Genomic DNA, 22,404 nt, shown 5'->3' with positions numbered 1-22,404 from the left:
TCATTTTTAGTTGTCCTTTAATTCCAATATGAATATCAAACATTTTTGATTCCATGCAGGGAAATTCAAGTGTCACACCAGCTGAAATACAAGAACAGATGCACACATAAGTATAACACATAAGTAAGTTCAACAGTCAAAATGTATCTAATTTATCTAAATATGAGCATCTTTTATATGCCAGCGTAGCTCGAGAAATTAAAAGGTATTTAATTCTGTATACGCTGACGCGAAGTACACTGAGACAAAAATAGTAGCAAATAAACTGAGGCGGCAACAAAATCTGAATACAGAAAAAGCACTTGAGGGAACAAAAATTGTCTGGTGGTTAACGTGTCTCATGCCTGCAGACAGCTTAAAAAGCAGCTATTGCACTTGTACTGTAGCAGCAAAAACAAAGCGTGCTTCTAATAATGCAAAACCTGGATGTTTACACTTCATCCCGAGCATCTTGCAGGTGTATTTATTGTCAGTTTGCTGGAAACCCCCCCCCCCCCCCCCCCAAAAAAACCTCTCTTCATTTACCCAGGCTGAATTTAAAGTGACTGAAGTAAACTACATGCAATCAAGATATTGGTAAAATAATATCCACGAGCTACTGTTTACTGGAACACCTGGGTCACCTCGTGTCCACTCTGTATCACAGTGACTGAAAAGAATCTGTAGATGGGGCTGTTGTCTGCTGTTTCAGCTGCCGTCTCTCGCTCTTTGGCCGGTCTTTCTGCTCCGTGGTGCAGGCAACATGGAGATCAACATCACACGCGGAGACCTTCCAGTCAGAGAGAGCTGGAGAAAAAGGAGACTGTGGGGAAGTTGAGGAAGCAGCAGAGAGCGAGCCGCATGATGTACAACTGTAATTTAGCGCTGCAGCAGGTCTTGAAATTGCCTTGCTTTATCAAAGGCAACACTCCTCCTTCCCCTGTCCCTAATAAGTAAGCTTAACTAATAATGAAATAAAGCGAGCAGAACATACTTTTGCCTGTGATGTCATGCCCACTTCCGCACGCCGGTCCGCCCATCATCTCAGATCTCTTAGTATCATTACGACGACGATATTGCTATTACGTTCTTAATAAAACTCAGTCAGCGGTGTGCTATCTCCCATCTTTACATTTTATTAACCATGCTTATGAGAGATGAGGGAAAAATGATGTGGCTAAGTAAGACGTCTCAGATAGGTGACAGATGTAATACAGGCTACATGGGAGCTCCAGTGAGAGCAATTATCCAGCATAGACAAGGCAAGCTGGTGCTGAGATGATCTGACATCAAAAACTGTAAGCAAGGCAGTTAGTAGCACGATCATAGCAGTTCGGCTTTGCTTATAGTCAAAACTGGAGTTCCTAATAACGTGTAATACAAATATGAACTGCTCCAAAATATGCACAAGGCATCTTTTAAATCACAAAAACCAGATGCCTAGTCGTGTAACAGGATAAAGGGTGTTCAAAAGTTCTTTGTTTCTACCTTTCTTCTTTTCAAAAGATGGCTAACTTAAGAGATTTGTGTGTCTTTGTAATAAATGAATTGGGGTAATTGGATAACAGATTGCCAATCATAACAGAAAAGTAATAAAGGCATTATTTGGACAGTAATTGAGTCAGTAAGTCACTACCTTGGTCCAGCTTCTTTGCTTACTCATTAACTATCCTCCTTCATTTTGGAGGCTTTATTTGTTATCTCTCTGGTACCTAGGTTAAAAAATCAGTCAGGTGAACAAAGCTTAAGTAAGGAAATACAGCTTTCATGGGGATATTTTGGTATCCAATAAAAACCCATCCAAGCCAAAAACATCACCTGATTTTCCCACAGCCGACACACAAACAGAAAACCTAGTTTGAGGTTTCTGTTGCAACATATCATTAAAGCAAAACAGACCTGTCATAAGGTGTTCACTGCTTTTTTTTTTTGAGAAGCTAACCAGTACAGCAAACTGCTCTACTACCCTTAATGTGCAGCAATGGGAGAAGCGGTATGAGGAGAGGGGAAAAGGATAACGACAGTGGGAGATAGAGGAAGGGACAGGCGTCTCCTGCATTTTCTGGTCAGCTAGCAGAGCGTGGAGCGAAGGGGCCAGCGGGCCAGCAGCCAGCTAATGGGGACCAGCAGTGAGCACGGGGCCAGGGACAGCGCTGACAAAAGGAACAGCGACAGATGCCATTATCTCAGCCTCATGCAGATACAATGGAGCTGGACAACACGGGTCCTGACACTTGCAGACATTTGTGAGCGAGCGTGTGGGCCGAGAGAAGGGGGCGTGTGTGTGTGCGCGCGCGCCTGCGTGCACTGTGAAGTTAATAGAACACGATGGAGGAGAAGTGGATTATCATGGAGACTACAATTTCTTGGTAACACTCTGAGCTCCGCTGCACCCCTTGCATGCATGCGTGCATGCGCGTATGCAATTCACGTGTGTATTTGAGTATAGCCTACATGACCTCATCTTGTTACAGAAAGACAGCTGGATCAGTCACCCATCACTTGCTTAGAATTCAGGGGCATCGTGGAAAGCACACCACATTTGGTTTCATATTTCTCTGGGTGCTACTCTTGGACTTAAATTATGCAGCGTTCACTTCAACCAAGGATGTTCTGGTCATTTGGACAACCAAAAACGTGTCAGGGTGGGGTTTTCGAGGGGTGGGGGATATTAGCTGGCTGTGGTGATGCTTTTAGCAGGATTGGCAAAGGCAGAGAAGGGCTGTTAAGCAGCAGTTTTTGGGAGGGATAAGAAATGTGAGCTTTAGCCAGTGTAGTGCAGTGACATGGGACAGCGTTATTGACTGTGGCGGTGCATGCTGACAGTGGATTGTCAGCCCCTGCAGTCATTTGCCAGACTGAGCGAATGCAAGGATCAGAGTTCTTGGAGCTTAGAGAACGAGAGAAAAGAAAGTGAGACAGGGAGGGATGGCACGGAAAGGAGAGCAGAGACTGGCAGCCATACAAATGCGGGAATATAAACATAATACACACACAAAAAAACACACACACACAAACACACACTGAGATGTGGGCACCCCGCAGAGTGTCTGACACTGATGCTGCCAGACTAATCAGGGTACTCTCCCACTCTTTCACTTGCTCATTAGTGTTAGAGGAGAAGCCAGACAGTTGTGACGTTGCAACGAGGTTTTGTCTTGCCGTTGTAACCATGTTTGGTGTGAGAGGGTAAGCAGTGATTTTAAAAGTGTTTGAAACAGGTCCGTGACATACTTTGAATGCACTCTCACATGATAGATTGAGCGGTAATATTTTTTGTTGTCGTTCGCTATGTAGAAGCTGTCCGCTTTAATAGAACAGTAACTTTAAAATACAATATCTGAATACATTTTACAGACTTGTAGCATCTCATCCCTGTGTAAGAAGGAATTTGTGTGGCTGCAATGATTCTGAAGGCAAAAAGCTGACCAATGAAATCAGCAGAGGCTGAATATCTCAGATTCAAGAGAATATTGGAAAAAATCAGATATTTTTTTCCATCTATTGCTTGAGAAATTTTTCATATATTCAAGCCAGCCTTGACTCGTGAAGGCATTATTTTAAAATTCAAAACAGAAAAAGGGGGTCCAGGTGAAGACCTGCAGGAAAGCTATGACCAGGACACAGCGTTATGTTTGTGCCTAAAGTGCTTTCTAATTACTTAACATAACTTTATTTTGTCATTTTGGCCAACACCTTTGACATAATGTTTTGCCATTTGAGGTGTGGTGTATTCATTTTGTGACATATAATTAATACAAAGTCCCTAGTTTACATGATGAGGTTTTAGGTCAGATTTGCTGACCTTATCATAACTGTTTTGCTCTTCAAACTAAACAAAAAAAAATGTATCAGCCACAGGTTGTGTTTTGTAACAGTTTATCTCAAGATGTTTGTTTGATGTAGCCTGTTTTAGTTAAAAAAGGATGCATAAATCCTGAGATTTATGCATCCTTTCATATCAATCCACCGGTAACAAATGGAAAAAAATCATTTTTATAGGACTTTATTAATTCTTGAGAATACAAGGGGTTAACAAGTGACAAGATTCCAAAAGACCCTAGACCTTTTCTAAAAATAACATTTGAGGGAAAACCTGCTCGTGCATTAACCAGTGTGTCAGCAGTAAATCCTTCACAACACTCTCACACAAACTGACTTTATTAGCCGTTCCATTAATGCCCGTCTATTTATTTTTATGTTTTCCCTTTACGGTCCCAGCATGACTTATACAACCACAGGTTTGCTTTTCGTGATTTGTTGCCCCTAAATGGAATAACAAGAGCAAGAAGAATACCGAAGCGGCTACTGCCAAGACATTACAAAGGCTCCTCGGCGCTGAACGGCACAAGGCAAAAGACTAGCGTTGTTATAGCTGTCAAAAAGGCCTCTGAGAATGCCTGCACTGAAGTGCGTTTAAAAGTGATGGAGTGGGCTTGAGTAAAGAGAGTTGGGAGCTTTTAATGCAACAGAACATAAGAAAACAAAGATCCTAAGGTCATATTTAAGTGTGTTATTGACTGGGGCAAAAACAAATCTAAACACAACTCATACACAGTACTTTAAAAGCTTAAACTAACTCAATAAAACTCACGTAGTTGAATGTGGGACCACTGAACACCAGTCATAAAAAGAAGGTCTTTAAATAAACCAATAAAATGTATATTCAGATCTTAGGGAGAAGTACAGAAAAAAATCAAGAGTAATGATGCAGAAAACTCCCCCTTTGTCTGGCATATTATTACATATCGCATTATTGATTTTTACTGAAGCATCAAGTAGTGTTTTCGTCTCACAACCGTGTCTAACTGCTTTATATACTGTTAATATAGTCAAGCAATCCCAAAACTACAAGTTAGGTCAGAAGTTAAATCGGAGACAGCCTGCGATGATTAATGTGGAGCAAAAAGGGCTTCCTGCACTAATCTGTATTCATTTTTTTAAGACCTGCAAATTAAACAGCAAGAATTCAACACATTAAACGATTTCCCTTTGGGTGCATGAGTTTTCTGTGCATCCCAAAAGAGTTGCAAATTGTTCTTGAAGTTTTACAATGCTGCTTTTACTATATGTTATTAATGTTAGGGTGGGGCACAAAATAGGACTGTGTTAGAGTTTCAGGATATTAATAAGAAAAGAAAGTTGAATGAAATCAGCACTTGGGTCCAAATAGAAAAACCTAATAAATGCAGTGAAGGAAAAAAAAAAAAAGAATGCCTTGCTCGGAACTATATTGGAGAAGAAGCATAAAGTCATTGAAAATGCCTTTTTCAGAGTTTCAAGGAACTTTGGTGCAGAAAGTTATGGGACTTATAAGAAAGGCAATGGGCATGGATACTAAAATAAAAATAGTGCTTCCATTTATGAATAGATGGACTTTGGAGGTGGCAGATGATCAAAGCAGCCAGATGATCAGACTGTAGATGGCTGAGAGAGCAGGGGTCGCAGGGTTATGTTTGTCTTTGGACACTGTGCACACTCTTGACTGGGTGCTCACTCGTTTCCCTCCCAGAAAACTTTGGAAACTTGGGTGTAGTTTCTGACTTTCGTCCCTCCTTCCTTCTTCCCTTCCCTGTTTCCTTTCCCTCTACCACTCAATCTGGGAGTCATGCTAATGACCCCGCTGTCTGCCCTGGCAGTTTCTCATAACACAACTTATCAGCACAGAGCAGGAGTATGGGTATTTTTAAACTCTCTTGCACACACACACACACACGCACTTACATGCATATACTTTCTTACTATTCAGTAGACTCGCGGGGAACCTGTGCTGAGGTCCAGATTGAAAATGTGATGTGTGCTAATGCATTCAGAACAGAGGTGAGGTTGGTCCTTTCCTTTTCTGTAAGCCAGCAGTGGGAACACCAGCCCCAATATGGTAAGCTAGAAAGGCGAGCACATTACAGTGGCTGAGTAATGAGAACCATGGAGCTCCAGTCATTCCCACATTCACACACACACACACACACACACACACAGAGGCTGGTCTGTGGGAGTGTGTGAAGCAGTATAAGACTCCAGCAGAGTAGTACCAGTGCTATCCTCTCCTGATGGTGATGCTGTGTGAAGTGCAGAGCTGTTCGACACAGACTCCAGCTGCTGCTGCCCTGTATTCAAATGGCACCACAAGACATCGGCACGCTGTCTCTTGGTTCTTATTAGACTCAGCCTCTCACTCTTTTTGTCTCTTGTCTTTTTTTTTTTTGTTTTTTCTTCTCCCAAACCTCTCAACTTATGTACACCCGCGGCATCCCACTTTTGCTTTGCTTCCCCCCCTCTCTCTCCGCCTCCCCTTTTCTTTACTTCTTTCCTCTTCTTGTCATGTGTTCTGTGCTCTTGTGACTGTTAGGCATCAATTTGTGGCACATCAAAAGATGTGGAGGGGGGAAAGAGGATGCATGGGGAGAGAAGTTTATAAGTATTCTTAATTTATTTGCTGAGTGCCTTCAAAGGAACATCTGAGAATCTCAGCGCTTTATTTATGTCAATTGCTGTTTTTTTTTTTGTTGCTTTTTTTTATTCCACAGTCATGCAACTTTTACTTGTAAAAATCGAAGTGGGATCAGTCAGGGTGTGTACATGTGCTAAAAATACACATTGTGCATGCAGCACATGTCAGTGTGTGCATTTTTATTTGTGAGGGGGTGTTCTGTGACAGCAAACATTTTCACGAAGCGTAATAGAGAGGTGAGACACTGGAGTTTGCAGCATGCTGGTTTTCCACTTTATCACGTGCACTCAGGTCCACACAAAGTACAAACAATGAGTCAGCCTTATATAAAGTATATGAGGGATGTATGTGTGCAGGGTTACGGTGCACTGATGGTTATCTAAAGTTTGGAAATAATGTTTAAACAACACATTTACACATTTCGAAACCTTGAAAATGTATTCACAAGTTATATATAGTCACACCGACATATTCTTGCTTACTGTAACATGTTGAAAACTACTTTTAGGGAATTTTATCTTTAAAAGATGACAATATTGCTATGTAAGATGCCTACTGAAGGGGAATTCTTTTTAATATATTTCACACATGGTGTCAATAGGATCTATATGCTTAAAGGGTGAACGCATTTATATAACTGAAAGAAGCAAGATGAAGGAAATTCAAACATGAAAAGTAACAACAAAAAATAATTCATAATTCAAGTTTCCAAGAGGTAATTATTATTATAATTAAATAATTACTTTCGTCACTTAAAGCATTAGAAATAATTAAAAAAATACAGGCCCATAAGACTAATGCCTGGTAAATATAAATAGTTTTTTTTAATTTTTTGCTTAAAAAATAAATAAATAAATAAATAAAATGTTCTATAGCGCAATAAAAAAAAGTTAACTTACACATAATGTATCGCTCAATATTGGAATACGATTATTAATGTCACATTTGAATGCCAAACCACTCTGCATTTAATTATTTGTTATTATCCATTTCCGTCTCTTTTCTACAGGTCACCCCCAACTGGTCTGGCAGATGACCGCCTGTCCCTGAGCCTGGTTCTGCCAGGGTTTCCTTCCTGCTAAAATGGAGTTTTTCCTTCCTGCGGTTTTCTCTGTTTTCTTTATATTATTGTACCTTTACCTTACAATATAAAGTGCCTTGAGGCTATATGAATTAAATTCAATTGAAACTGGACAACAACAAACATGAAGGGCACATAGAAAAAAGGAGTGTAGAGAGTGGAGTGACGGCATACTGGATGCAGGTGGTCTTATGTAGCAATAGTGAGTTTAAAGACTTACCTGTTCTACACCTGTTTCTCACTTGAACCGGAAAACAGACGTGATGAATTCGAAGCTACCGGTAGCTGAAAAATGAAGTTGACATCTGGTGAGTGCGCATGCTCGACGGCTGCCTGAGCTAACTTTACTAAAATGTTAGCACAATAAGCTAGTTTAATATCAGTGTGTGTAAGCTAGCAAACCAACAGTCAGACTACGATGTAAATAAATGAGAACCACAGACTGGAGTAAAGTTTAGCTCTGAGGGTGGAGAGTGGACTCTGTGGCTCCAACCAGCAATACCGACGGGATTACTGTGTATTTCTCAGGTGGATGCTGTCATCACCAGTATTGAAAGACGAACAAGGCTAAATTCAACTTTAAATAGACTACATGGTGCGTTTTGGTAAGTACTCTGTAGTGACGTTCAACTAATTCCCGTTAGTACAATGTTTGTTGGGTTAATTGTTAGTTTTTTGATATAATTGTAGGAAATAAACTGATAATTAATCCAATAATGATTACAGTAACTACAGGATAGTTAAATAAAACACTGATTGGGTAGTTCGGATGCTATTAATTGTATCTTTTTGTCAAAGAGATACATCTAACAGTAACTTACTAACTAATATGGCTGATTCAGGCTAGCTGCTTTGGTCTAAGGGTCTAATTTACCAAAAGATGTCTTATTTCCTATTTTTTAATTTCCTATCACAGTAAAATGCAAAACAATTTCTGCAATCTAAAAGAGACAGAAGTTACCAAAGAAAATTTCCCCCAATCTTTTCTGAAGTCACTGAAAAACCAAACTGGACTAAAACAGCAGAAAACAAGCAAAACAAAAATAAATTTTGTTTTGAATTTGATAATATCTTCTAGTAGAGCTGCGCCAGCTGTGAAATTTTAGATCAGTACCCATGTTTAAAATAATAATTTGCCCAGTAGCAGAAAGTCTTGAAGGATTTCCTCAATTCTTTCATATTTGGAAATTCGATCCACAAACCTGTTGGAACTTAACACAAAACAGCATACAGGGGAATATTGGACAGTATTGACTTACTTTGATTTTTTTAATGTGCTATCCCATTTTTTTGCGCTATCATGCAAGATCACTGCTTGAATGTTGGCATGTTCAGTGGCGTTCAAAATGTCTTTAATTTGGTTAATTTAGTGTCTGCTGTCACTTGGCGTGCCTTGCATAGTGCCTGAGTGGAGTTTGCAGTGAGAGGACACCTGAACTGTTTATTATTTCTGAGGCAAAAATAAGATGGAAAACCTTCAGTCAGCACTCAGTCCATCTGAGCCAGACTCATTTTAAAAGACAAGCAGCTCTTCCACTGAGGGATCCAGGGTCACCAGTATATGCTAATAGGAAATCTCTGTGGACTTGCAGTTTCTCATCACATAACCCATCTGCACAACACAGTGGCTGTGTATTTTAGACTCTGCTGCAGCCTGCCTTCCTCTCTTCCTCCCTGTCTTTCTCTCTCCCCTTTTCTGCCTTACTGTCTTTTCTCAGACTCACATATATGTGGTGGGTTGAGCACAAGCAAGAGCACCTAAACTCACACACACAAAGTGCGCACACACACATACACACTGCGCACACAGCAGGAGTGGGGCCTGCAGCTCCTGGGTGTTTTGTGGGTTGGATTCACACCGATGCTTTCTCTGACTGCACTATTGTTATTTAAATGTGGGAGGGCGATCAGCAGCAAGCATTAATGGCATCCTCAGCACTGCGGATTCTGCACAAGACACACACACTTGCACGCACAAAAGCGTACGCACATAGACATGCACACGTGCACGTGCGAGACTCACACTTTCACGCAAACCTTGTGGATGCACCTTGAGGGCCATATGAATAACAAATACCTCTGCCATCTGCAATACCACAGAGTATTCCCGACCATTTCGGCACATTAGTCAGCAGTCCTTTGACTTAGGCTCTCCACGCACTACTTGGTGTATTAGCAGCAATCTCCCTCGCCACGATACGCTGCGTTTAAGAAAGTGCAGTTTGAAGAGAAGTTTGTTTTCTAAGCTTAAACTTTATGTCGCTGCCGATCTGACCTTGTCCTCTCGAGTTTGATGTAATGGGAGGTGCTTGAGTCATTTGCTGCGGCGATGTTTTGTTCTGTCAAGGCCAATCTGAGCCCGGCTCGAATACCTGTGGTGATGGTATCGTTTTAAACTGGTGAAGACCTCCCCCACCTCCCCGACACTGCCAGACCAAATGGGATTAGACAGGCACCCCTGGCCATTAACACTTGATCCTTACCTGATTTCTTTCTCCCTAGGAAACCACGGCTGAAATAGTCAGACATGTTGCCTTTCGATTCCACATGATAAAAGATGTTAGTTCAGAACTGTGGCAAGTGAGTCCAGCGGTGTTATAATGCAGCAAAATGAATTTGGAAGAAAGTTTTGTCGTCTTCCAAGTTCATAATGTAGTAGAAATTATATATGCAGTGGAGTATTTTTTTTTAAGTTGCAACATTGTCATTGTTGGTGGTTGTGATTGTTTGACAGAATTTGGCAGTTGCATATATTTTCATGGGCTGAAATTCACTTAGATTTTGGTTATTTTGGTACCCTAACAATTGTGTAGACACAGATTACTGAGATATACATCAAACTTGCCTGCAAAAAATATACATAATTGATGCTTTTGTATAGTCCATTTGTGCAGGATATTTCTAGTTTTCAGATGAGTGCATATTATAGGTATTAGACACCAGATTCCCTAACAGACTTGTCACATCCATAGATACTCATTTGGAGGTGGTCTTGCAATATTTGTGAATTTCAGTCAAAGCATATATGGCTGCAGGTCTGCGAATCCTGCTAAACACCCAAGCTGCCATAATGTTATGTCTGTAGACACTAAGGTTTTGATTCGATGGCCAACATTTAGGTACACTTAGTAAATTTCACTTATTATTTAAATTGCTCTTTTAAGTATTCTATCAGGAAATTATTGAACAGCTCTTCAAGTTTATCATGTGCAGAGTTTAAGTTGTTAGTGTCCAAACTGTGCGATATTAAAAACTGCAGCGGCATCTCTACATTTTTGCTCAGCCGCTGCAAAGTTTGTGATATGGGGCTAATAATGTTGTAGCCTGTAGTTATTTACTAAGATAATATCTTTCCCACCTGCACTGAGCAAAATTCTTTTGTTTTGCTCTTTTTTTCCCAGCTAAAATTTGAATATGATTTTAGATGCTTCAAGCCTCGCTGAAAGATGTTGATATCACTTAAATGCTGAAGTGTTTAGCACTTTTCTAATATCAGTTTTAGGTCAGCTACATCAATAGATTTTTTTTTTTGATAGATTACTTTTCATTTTGCCTCTCAGGAATTTGTGTAATTGTTTATGTAATCAATGTTAACGTCAAGATAATGTAAATTTGGTTTATCACAGAACAAATTTTCTCATTTCTGTGTAATTAAATAAGCAGTTATTTAATAATTATTGCTTACAGTATTGGGTTAACTAACTACTTTGTCTAAAAGAAAGCATAAGAACTAGTAATTACATCTAGTTATTATTAAAAAAAATACTAGAAGGCATTTTTTGTGACAGGAGAGCTGATTTGGAGAGCTGGCAAGCGTTTCTGAGTTTATGAGCACAAGAATCTCCTCGGTTCCTTGGAAGTTTGCGTTTCATCGATGTTGATGTTTAAATGCAAGCGTTTTTGAGGAACATTCACGAATATGTGTTTTTGTGTGTGTGTGTGTGTGCGTAAGAGTGCATCTGTGTGAGTCCGAGTGTGTGTTGCAGAGTGTTGTCAGAAGTGATCCTATTTTCATTACTCACTGGCTCAAAGGAGGAGGTGAGGCCCTGGCTTGCAGCAGTGATAAATGCATTACCCCAATAAACCCTGTCTCCACTGAGGTGCTGAATGCTGACACGCACACACACAAAAACACAGACACGAGGGAGGTGGTTGGGGAGGAGGTGGTGACAGAGAGAGAGTAAGAAGGATGTATAGATGGAAGGAGTGAAGAGACAATCAGATAAGGAGAGAAAGACAGTGACAGCTAAGAGGAGATGAGAAAGAGAAGATGGAGGAAGAGAAAGGAAAAAAAACAACAGAGGTTGGGATACAGGGGAAAAGTGAAAGGGAAAAGTGACAGGTGCCCAGGAAAACGGAGTGACAGCAGAGAGAGGAGACGGAGGAAAGGATGGAGGCAGACACTAAAGAGAAAGAATGAGAGAGAGAGAGAGAGAGAGTGGAGGGGCAGGTGGAGGGAGTGGTGGGTGCAGAGAAGCAGAAGGTTAGGGGTAGAGGGGTGCTAATGGCTGTATGCAGAGCAGGACTGGAGGGCACGCGGGGGCTTGTGGGAGCAGAGGAGCAGCAGGGTTGGTGGATGGTTTCAGTAGGTATAGATAGGAAGGGAGGTGAAGGATCAGTGGTGTCCACCTGGCCTCTTCCTCTGCCCCTCATTAGAGTAGCACAGGTCTGTTGAGAATAGTAATCCAGGAGGAGATGAGGTCCATATTCTGTGTGGAGTGTTCATTTCCCCACATGTAGCTTTAAGTTGATTAAATTACCCGTATTCCTGCTTGATCTAACCTACATTAAGAGAAATTCTCACATATGCACACTCCCATTTTTGGATTCAAACCCAAAAAGCTGAGTTTATTTATCAACGTGCCATCAAATTGAAATATTCTAAATGTCTTCATGTAATATTGATTTCATCCACACACAGCCCGGCGCATTTGGTATCATTAAAATGTGGGCGTCTGCACTAGAAGTGTGGTATTGAACAAACTTTGGATGCGCAGCACAACTTTGTAGTGATTGACATAAACCTTCAGTACGCCAAAATGTGTGTGTTGTTGATATCGTGCATGTTTTTGCTTTTTATTTTGGTGTAGAAACACAGATGTACATGATGTTTAATGTCTTAGGCAGATACACTATATGCGTGTTTATGCATCCATGTCTGTGGCCAAAAAATGCTTGTGTGGGCATATTATAGGATGAATGTGCGTGCAAAGGCTGTATGGTTAAAAAGTGTGTGTGTTTAGTAAGAATGCATCTTAGTGTATTTATTTGTAAAGGCAGTTGTTTATGTGTGTGCAGCATATGTGTGTGCATATATGGAATGAGAATATAAAGAATCTGGCCTTGTGTGTATGCAGTGTTTTCATGAATATTTGTGAATGACTGTGGGTGTGTGTGCTCAAACTCCTAATCACCAACTCCCTCCCTCTCTCTGTGTCTTCTTTGCCTCCCAGCCCACCGCCTCTGGTAATGAGGTGAGGGTAGGAGCAGATCAGAACCCTTAGCGAAGTGGACTGGCCCCGTCCTCAGTCGCAGCTACATGCGGGTCAGGCCTCCCTCATTAGCCGCCATCACTGTGACATCACAGGTGAAAGCGGCGGTGTGCAAATTGAAAACACCAAGTTCACCAAATCAAATCAGAACCTGAACAAAGACCTGCCGAGTCTGAGCTTTTAAAAAAAGGGGGAAAAAAGAGAAAATAGAAGAAAGTGTTAAGCAGGTCTTTTTAAATGTTTTTTTTAATTTTATTTTATTTTTAATGAATTAGAGGAGGAGCTGGATATTGTGTGTTGAAGTGGTGGGAGGGTGTCTGAGAGGGGAGAATACAATTAAAAGAGAGCAGAGAGTCAGGGGGACTGACCTGGTGATGGGAGAGGAGAAGGGGCAGTTCTGAGTGCACGTGAACCACATAATGAAAGGTTGAACTTTTTGTGGCCAGGCTGGCATACCAAATCAACTCACCCTGGGAGTGTTGAGGGGGACAAGAGGGGAAAGAGTCTGTAGTGCGGCGTGAGAGAGGGAGGAAGGAGAAATGGAAAGATCAAGTGACCTGAATGAAAGAAGCAAAGGCGAAGGAGAGGCACAGACTTTAACGAGGGACAAGGGAGGTAGAGAGGGACTGAGCATGGGAGGGACAGAGGGATGCAGACCAACTAGCTGAATGAGTAGCGAGGAGGAGGCTGGAGAAGGAAAGGAGGGAGAGACGGAGAGAGTGAGAGGCCCCCGCTATGTGGCTGCCATGGGGGCCTGAGTGACAGAAATTAATAATTAGTGACAATGATTGACAGCACTCCCTCCATCTGCGGCTCTCTGCCGCCTCGCAACGCCTGCCTCCGCCAGCGACCGCGGGCACAATGAGCTCCAGAGGGATTGTGGGAGACGCACTTGATTGACAACTGCCTCCTGGAGAGACGAGGGAGGTGGAGTGGTGGGCTGAGGCAGAGGAGAGAGAAAGGAAGGCGTGAAAGAGAGGAGGGTCGGTGTAGGAGAGGGAGCGATGGAGGGAGAGGTGGGTGAAAGGGGCAAAGAGGGGACAGAACAAGAGAGGGGGGTTGGGAATTTAGGAAGATGGTCAGAGATTGAGGGAAGAAATGCTGCCATCAGCTCCTCTGCTATTATCATCCCCACTTTCTCCATCACACCTAGGGTTGCTCATATTGCCATTCCCTCCTCCACCCTGACACTAGCAGCCTTATGCAAAAGTGACAAATTTACCACAGAAGGGAGGAAATGGATAAATAAAGAGGAGAAAATGAGAAAGCGGGGTTGAGGCCTCAGGTTTCCGTGGTGAGAGGGAATAGCCTGTAAATAGTCATCAGCGGGGAATTTGTCACTCTCTCTGCTTCTGTCCTGTCTCTCTTTTCCTCGCGCCATCCTTCTCCACCCTTCCATCACTCCTGCTAGCCATCCCTACTTTCTTTCTCTTTGCTGTCAGCTGTGACACCACGAAGTGTCTCGGGTTTGCTATGCGCCTTTTCTTTCTCTGGAGGTGGAAATGCATCCGTGTAGGCATGAAACCTTGTATGATGATGTGCAAACCTCATGACATGAAGTCAAACAAATGTCATTTCTCCAACACATTTTTTCCTCTCCTTTTTCTTTTATCTTTGTTCCTTATCCGCCCCCGTCACATTTTTCTTCTCTCCCTGCCCTGTTTTTTTTCCTCTTTCATTTCATTCCCTTTTGATACCCTTTTTCATCTACTTCCCTCTGGTGTACCCTTCTCTTCATCCTTTTTCCTTCCATGCCAGACCCATTTCAGCCTGCCATGACATGGCCTGAGCTAATGTGCTCCAGTACGGCTTAATCGCTGCACAGGTCTCCAAGGCTTACTGCTACACACTGTAACAAAGTACACTACTTACCTCAGGGCCACACAGAGAATAGGCTTGTACAGAACACAGCGAGATCCAGTGGGAATCAGTTTCACATCACAACACATTATTGATTTTTTTTCTTCTCTCCCCCCAAAACAGACACGTTTTTCATTGTTGCTGTAACCTAGCTTCCTATCTCTCTGTCCCTTGCAGAGATGGGGAGGGAGCTTAGGATTAAGGTCATGCCCTAGAGGTAAATGCTGTAATGGGTCTTTTTTCCCAGTTTTACTGGTTAACACTTTTTCTACTGAGAATGAACCCATCACTGGTTAGTTTGCACTTTTTTTTTTTTTTGCTATGTCATGTTGCAACAGCTTATACAGCTTTCTCCCAAGACTTCTGCAGCACTGCAAAGAACTAAGTTGGAAAATAATATTTAAAAAATGATTTTAGTTTTCTTTTTTTGTGCGACTAGAGAGACAGAAGAGAACTTAGAAAGAACTCAGAAATCATTAGTTGTGAGGTTGATAAAAACTTTATTATTTTTTGTTGTTGACATTTTACTGTTCAGGTTGACCTGACTGTGAAGAAGGAGATAGGTTGACACAATATGTGTCTGCTCTTTGGGGAGCTTTCTTAGTACATAACTGTCTCAGTTTTTGGCTTTAATGTGTGTTTGTGGGTTAAGAAATTTTTCCTCCTATCCCTCGTTATAGAAAAAGCAGCCAAGTGCTCTCATTTAATTGGTTTTTGTTGAAACATTTGTTGAAAGCAAGTAAATGTCCTTGAACGGCCCGCATCATTTCTTCTTCTCTGTCCATGGCCCAACTGATGCTTGTAACTTTGCAGCAACCCTGTACTCTTTGTACACACACACACACACACACACACACACACACACACACACACACACACACACACACTAAACAGACGGCAAAGAGCACGTGGAGTTGACAGCTGGTAACTGCAGGGCCCAGCAGGTGCAGAGTGTGTGTATGTGTGTGAGTGTGTGGTTGGCCCCAGAGGGCCCCTGACTCATGGCCAGAGAGGCAGGCAGAGGTGTGTGTGTGTGTGTGTGTGTGTGTGTGTATATAATGTGTGTATACATGGTTATAAGGGGGGCCTGGCTGACTGACTAGCCTGGAGTTGACTTCACTTCAGCTCCAGTGATTGATTGCAATAGGCCTGGACATGAGGCGATGTATTGCCCGTGGATACTACCTTTGACTACCTTCATTACATCAATAGCCCTCTCTCGCTCCTCTTTCCTATTTTGTTGTTGTTATTTGTGTGTTCTTATGGCCTTTTACTGAACTTTGAAGAGTTCACTTTATTATGATAATCGGCACCGGACTGCGAACTTTGTGGAGAGACTCACTTGATGAAATGGATCATCGCTTGGATGCAGGAAAAGTTTGACTTGAATGCAGTGAACGTCGAAACTTTCCGTGCACACACCGGAAACTCTTTATCTGTATATCTTCTTTCCTTTACCAGAACCAGCTTGGTCTTGGTCAGTATGCCATTTGATGGAGTGCTCTTTGCCAGCCCGCCCGCCTCTGGCTATGGTGCCATCTTGAAAAGCGCCGCGGCACACACACCTGGCCTGCCGGCTGCCTCTTTGGTCTGCCTCACCTTTTGTCAGCACCATGTTAATGAAGGCCCTGTCAGTGTCCACTGCTCGCACACCGGGGTGCCTTTTAATGAGTTCGCTATTTGATCACTATAGACACCCGGCATGAACCATGTTCCCTTTTTTTTTTTTTTTTCCTTTTCTTTTTTTTTTTCAGATCCCTCATGGTTGCTTCTGCTTCAGTCTTGTATGCATGTTCACAAATTTTGTGTTTGTGTGTGTGAGGGGGGGGGTATTAAAGGGAAAGGAGACAAGGAGGAGGGGGCTGGTCAGCTGATTGGGACTAGTTTATAATAAAAGGGGAGGGTGGTTGTCTTTTAAAAGAAGGGGGGAAAAGAAAAGAAAATTATTATTTTTATTCCCCCCTCTCTCTATACCCAAGTGAGTCGTGGCTCTCTCTTTTCAGGGGTAGATGAAAGCAGCTGGGTGCAGGGCTTCCAACAAAAAGTGCCAAGCGATCACAAACAAACCTTCAGATGAATCACATCAAAGGCGCTGCCCCAATTGTTAGCCCTCTCATATCTGCGGAAAATTGGCTCATTAAGGGCAAAAAATGACATTGTTTACATTAGCCGGGGCCCTGATTAGTGCTAGCCATGTTTGTTGTGTTGCTCTGCTGTCCGCTTACCAACAGACCACTTCAGCCGCTCTGCACAATCGCTCCTTTGAAGGCTTTCTTTCTGTGGAAAAAAAAAAGGAGATAGAAAGAGTGAGGACAACAACAACAACAACAACAAAAAGAAATGGAAAAACAGAGTGGAAAAATACACCAATACACACACACAAACACATACAACTGTGTTTGCGAACCCACACAAATGGACATGATAGCTTTTTCTCTCTCTGCCTCTCTGCTCTCCTCTGCTTATTGGCTTTTCTCTCTTTAGGACTAATTAGGTTGCTTGTGGAAATAAAGGTGATAGGAGAGGACAGTTGGGCCAATGATGAGTCTGTTTGTGCTGTAATTGCACTGATAAAGAGGCTAGTGTTGTTGGCGGCAAAGAAAAGAAAAGAAAGAGCTTGACAATGAAACGCCCGGGGCTCTTCTTTGTGGCGACGGCTGCGTATCTGTGAAAAGAACACCTTTTGTGGAGCAAAGCTTTTGTAAACTGGGATGATTTCTAATCTGTGGAAAGTGCTATGTGTTTTAGACAGGCATGTGTGTGTTTGATCTCATAGATCTAAGGTGTAAGGGTCCTTATACCTTCTCATCTACTACTTGAACTCGTTTTTTCGCTCATCTGCCCTTTTAAAAAAAACAAAAACAAAGCTAAACAAACAAAAAGCATCTAGACACTGTGGAATCATTCAGCGCTACAAAAGAGATGAAATTAGACTGTTTGAATTTCTAATCACCTCTGCACAGACCCTGTCTTGTTGCATGCTATGCCATGTTATATATGCACAGAGAAAGCTGGACTGTGTTTGTATATTCTTTTTTATGGCGTGCTTGAACAGATGCCAAGATTCATAAAAAAACCACGGCTAAGACTTTGTATAAAGGTCATGGCCTATAATGCATTATGAACACACTCATAAGATATTATAATGGAATTATGGGGCTGGATATAAACTGAACTAGCATGTCCAGAAAGCTTAAATATGAAATGAGTGTTTCAACTGCTCCAATCCACTGCTGGCATGTTTTACAGAACCTCAGTGTGCTTGTTAGGCTGTTATAAATTGTTAATAACAAGCTGAAATGAAGGCTGTCTGTATGTATGTTTAATATGCCAGGTATCTTAATACACAGGCTAACAGCAGCAGTGGCCTTGCTCAGCATTTATTGCAGCTATTACAAATCATAAGAAATGCAAAGAAACAGTAAGACTGGGAATGAAGACAAGATAAATACAGAATAATATTTATAGCCGCAGAGTTGAGAGTAGCCAGCCACCTGCCACCTGACCGCTGCTATCTCAGTATCTAACAGGTAGGTTTGCTTGCTATTGTCATCCTTGAACGTGGCACCTGTTTGGTGTCTTTAGTCAGGCGCAGGATAGTTTGTTGGGCAAACAAAAACGAGTGACAAGCTCACTGCTGTGTATTTTCCACGGGTTTCTGTCTCTATCTCTACAAACACTTTTCTCTTTCCATGAGAAGGTTTGCACACAAATTGTGAACTATGCTCCTCTTTTTTGTTTTTCTTTTTTTGGGTTGAGTGTAACTAATCAAAGCAAGTGTCAGTGATCGTTACCATGGTAACATCAGTCTTAAGCTTTACTTAGCCTGGGGGTAAGTTGTCAATATGTATTTGGTGCTAAATTAAGACAGGTCTAGCCCTACAGGCCTGTCTAAAGTATCCTTGTGAAACCATCAAACCGTCCATTCTCTTCCACTTATCCAATTCAGGGTCACCAGGGGGATGGACTCTGGTATTTGGTATTTGACACTAGGTATTTGACACATGGAGGTAAAAAGCATTGGGAATGCTGAACGTATAAAACCTTGTGCCTATTATATTAGCTATTATGAGACCTTTCATCTCATTTTACTTGAGTAAATACAGATGCTGGAGTTTTGGGTTTTTTTACGAAACCCTCACATATTTGGCCCTTACACCCAAGGAGGAAGAGAACAACCAATAGTTTGGAATGAGGTTCAAAGCTTTTTGTATTCCTGCTAAAAAAGCAACTTAATTGACACCTCAGTTCGAAGGTAGGGACAGACAGTTCTCCAAGATGCTTGGAAGACACGGGTGATAAAGAAAAGAAAGACCTGCATGTGGTCTTTCTAGACCTAGCCAGTGCATTTGGGTCAGTGCTACATGAAGTACTGTGACTGCATATGATTTCTCAAGCGTTCCAGAGAGCATAGCTGCCTAAGCCTTGAGAGGATGCCACTGAGGAGGCAGATGAAAGGCAGAAACTGTGATACGTAACCATAGCCTTTATATTGTGCTATGCTCTCATGGATTTTAACATCTGGTCTTATTAATCAGTCGAATTCAGAACTTATGAAGAAAAAGGTAGAACAGGTCATCCAGTAATCAAAGGGTTGGTGTTTCAATCCCTGTATGGCTAAGCCTCCAGTCTGCATGCCTAAGTATCTTTGGGATGCTGAACCCCAAGTTGGTCTTCTATGCATTTATATGAATGTGCGTGAATTTTAGATAGAAAGCAGTTAGGCGTAGAAAAAGTGCTTGTATAGGTGAATGTTGTAGAAAAGTACTATTTATCAATCAGGCTGTTTACTACTTTTGCCAATTTCTCCAAGCTTTTCCTCCTGTCTCTGTATCAGTTGCCCTCAATCAGTGATGAGGGACAGGTTTGTCCTATTTTTGATTGTCAGTGACATCAGGAGAATGCAAAATTTGTGGGAGAATAGTCACAACGTGTCTGAAGCATTTTTTTCCCAGCTGAAGTCGTACATGTGGATTTACTTCTGTGTATGTTGCCAGGTTCAAATTCATTCAGTCTTTCTTTTAACACAGACCATGAAACGTCTGCGTATTGTTTCCTATTAAAGTACTTATAATGTATTATACACAAAACATTCATAAAAAACTGTTATCATGGATGCACTCCCCCCGCCCACAAAACAAAATATGATTTTCATGCGCAAGAATTCTGTGATTATCTCTATCGTTTGAGTCCGAGACCTTTTTGGCAAACTACTTCCAACAAGTTCCCGCAGTGACACGTTTGACCTATTAAAATTCAGGGGAGGACATTTCATTTATCTTAGCTTGGTCTGGCAGCAGTGAGAGAACAAGACCGTGCATGACAAAAAAAAAGATGGAAAAAACTTTGGGAGTAAAACTTCAAGTTATGGGTGAGCAGGTCAAGCTGCACTGCTAACGACAGCCACCGACCCCGAGCTCGCCCTGCGTTACCCTTCACCTTCCTCTGCTCCCCAGCCCAACTCACCTTTGCCCTGGGAGAGAAATGGAGTCTGAGATAGAAGAGGAGGGAGGATTGAGGGAAGGATGGAGAAGAGATCCCCCTCAACATAATGATAACCGCAGAGATCTGGCCACCGTCCCCCACCGGCCCCTGGACACTCAGCCCCGCGGCCCCCAGGTCAGCTCAGCACATTATACTCGCTCTCTCCTCCTGAACTCTCTGACTCTACATTTACATACCCACCACTTTTTTTCCCTCTTACTTTTTCTCTTTTTTTTCTAGTTTGCTATATTTCACCTCCTTTTTTTTTCACTACACCTCATTTTCTTTTCAGTTTCTCCCTGAACTCCTCCCTTTCTCCTCTTTGTCTTTTGCATTTCATCTGTGCAGACCATGCGCTGTGCGTGTATGTGTGTGAGTGTGTAATAATTACCATTTAGAATACTAGTAGATCTCTGAGGGAGGGAGCACAAGTTTGCCAACGCTCAGGCATGGTGGGAGCTGTTTGGTTTGTGTTTAGGTGCCCTTGGTGTGCTCTGCAGAGGAATCAGAATTTCCTTGACTTTTGACCGTTGTTCTCCCCAGGGGGGCGGCGGGTGGGATAAAAGGGCACAGACTGACTTCCATTTGCCGTTTAAAGACCCATATGGAAAATATAAATTGGTAGCAGCAGGAAAGACTGAAACCATTGGCATTCCGGGCATCCAGCATTTGAATTCATGAGGTTGTGTTGTGTCTCTGCCCACTTCTCGATTGGAATATTTAAGAACGCGTCACACGGGGAAAGATGGATAGAGATGTCGGCAGTGCTTGCTTCTGTCATTGTTTTTTGTCCGAACCTCTTTCTGAATATTTACTCTGTTTCTTGGTAATATCTGATACATAAACAGAATAAATGTTGACAGCTACGATGAGTTGATTTAGGATCAACAGTGTGCTTTCTATATTTACAAATTTCTGAAGCCTGGGGAAAAGCTTGTACATCCAAAATCTTGTTTGTTTTTATACATTTATTGGTGACATCCGGGAGATGTGCTCATCAAGACAAACTTACATAATGTTCATCATTAAGGAAACATAACTAGTGGAAATAAGTCGGCAGCAAACAATTTCCACAACAAGACATCTTGATCTTTTCTACAGTGTTTACTTGTTTTCAAAAAAGTGTAATCCTTCTAGTTTTTAACCCTTAACAACCTATGAATGACCTGTTCTCTGTTCATTTTTTACGAACTGACGGTCTGGCGGCAGTGAGTGTTGACGTCAGCCTTTTTTTTTTGTTTGTTTTTGTTTTCTAATCTGCATTGTTTTCATTTAAACTGATGTCAGCATTGTTAATTTGGAAAATCTAATGTAGTATATTAAACTGTTTGTGTCATTGTGCAGTCGTATAATGTTGTATTGGAAAACATAATGCTTTAAAGGGCTCAAAAAAGACCCAGTAACTAGTATGTTGTTTTCAAGTTTGGAGATGATCCAATGGAAACGAATGCTTTTTACTAATTCGTGTAACCCTGACCTTGTACCTTGAAACATTGTGTATATATGTATGTATGTATTTTTTTTATCTTTACCCATATGACTTGAGCTGAATTTGCTGAAGCTGCTATAAGTTTCAAAAATACCGGCAGCCACCAATGCTGCATATATCCTGTCTGTGCAGTTTGCAAAGTGCTGATGTTGTGTTCGTAGGATCTTGTATTTTTGTGCAATAAAAACAAAAGTAATGTCCATATCGCCGCTTAAAGACAAACAACAACAAGCTTAATGATAAAGAAAGAAAAAAGCATTGATATATTTTTTCTCTGTTCTATCTGCCTGTTTTGTAAATAATTCTTGAACTGTTATAATATAAGTAAAAAAATATAATTGTAATTTGATTACTGAATGTAGTATTTAGTTATTTAGGATTTAGTATAGCTAGTGTAGTTCAATTATTGTGTTACTAAAAATAGTAATGTGATCACAGTAACTCATTTTACCCAACACTTCCAGTGGACAGTAAATTAAAAAAAAAACCCAGAATAATAATTGTAATAATTTGTCTGTTTAAAAAAAAATTGATGTATTATTTCATTTATAGGTTTTTCAGCTATTTC

General features: G+C 41.5%; 2 long non-coding RNA genes across 2 annotated transcripts; one reads left to right on the top strand and one right to left on the bottom strand.

Annotated features, from left to right (window-relative positions):
• On the bottom strand, positions 1 to 7,834 carry LOC120732649. The gene is made up of 3 exons (XR_005695620.1): positions 7,732 to 7,834; positions 624 to 786; positions 1 to 81 (listed from the first exon to the last, which is right to left on the bottom strand). It is a non-coding gene; the product is annotated as an uncharacterized LOC120732649 (long non-coding RNA).
• LOC120732648 lies at positions 7,325 to 22,059 on the top strand. Its single transcript, XR_005695619.1, has 3 exons — positions 7,325 to 7,819; positions 8,040 to 8,116; positions 20,320 to 22,059. It is a non-coding gene; the product is annotated as an uncharacterized LOC120732648 (long non-coding RNA).
• The last annotated feature ends 345 nt before the right edge of the window (positions 22,060 to 22,404 follow it).

Source organism: Simochromis diagramma, unplaced genomic scaffold (genome assembly GCF_900408965.1).
Source record: "Simochromis diagramma unplaced genomic scaffold, fSimDia1.1 OVJJ01000361.1, whole genome shotgun sequence".
Lineage (NCBI taxonomy): Eukaryota > Metazoa > Chordata > Actinopteri > Cichliformes > Cichlidae > Simochromis > Simochromis diagramma.
The sequence above is the reverse complement of the archived record's forward strand: the minus strand, read 5'-3'. Positions and strand labels throughout refer to the sequence as shown.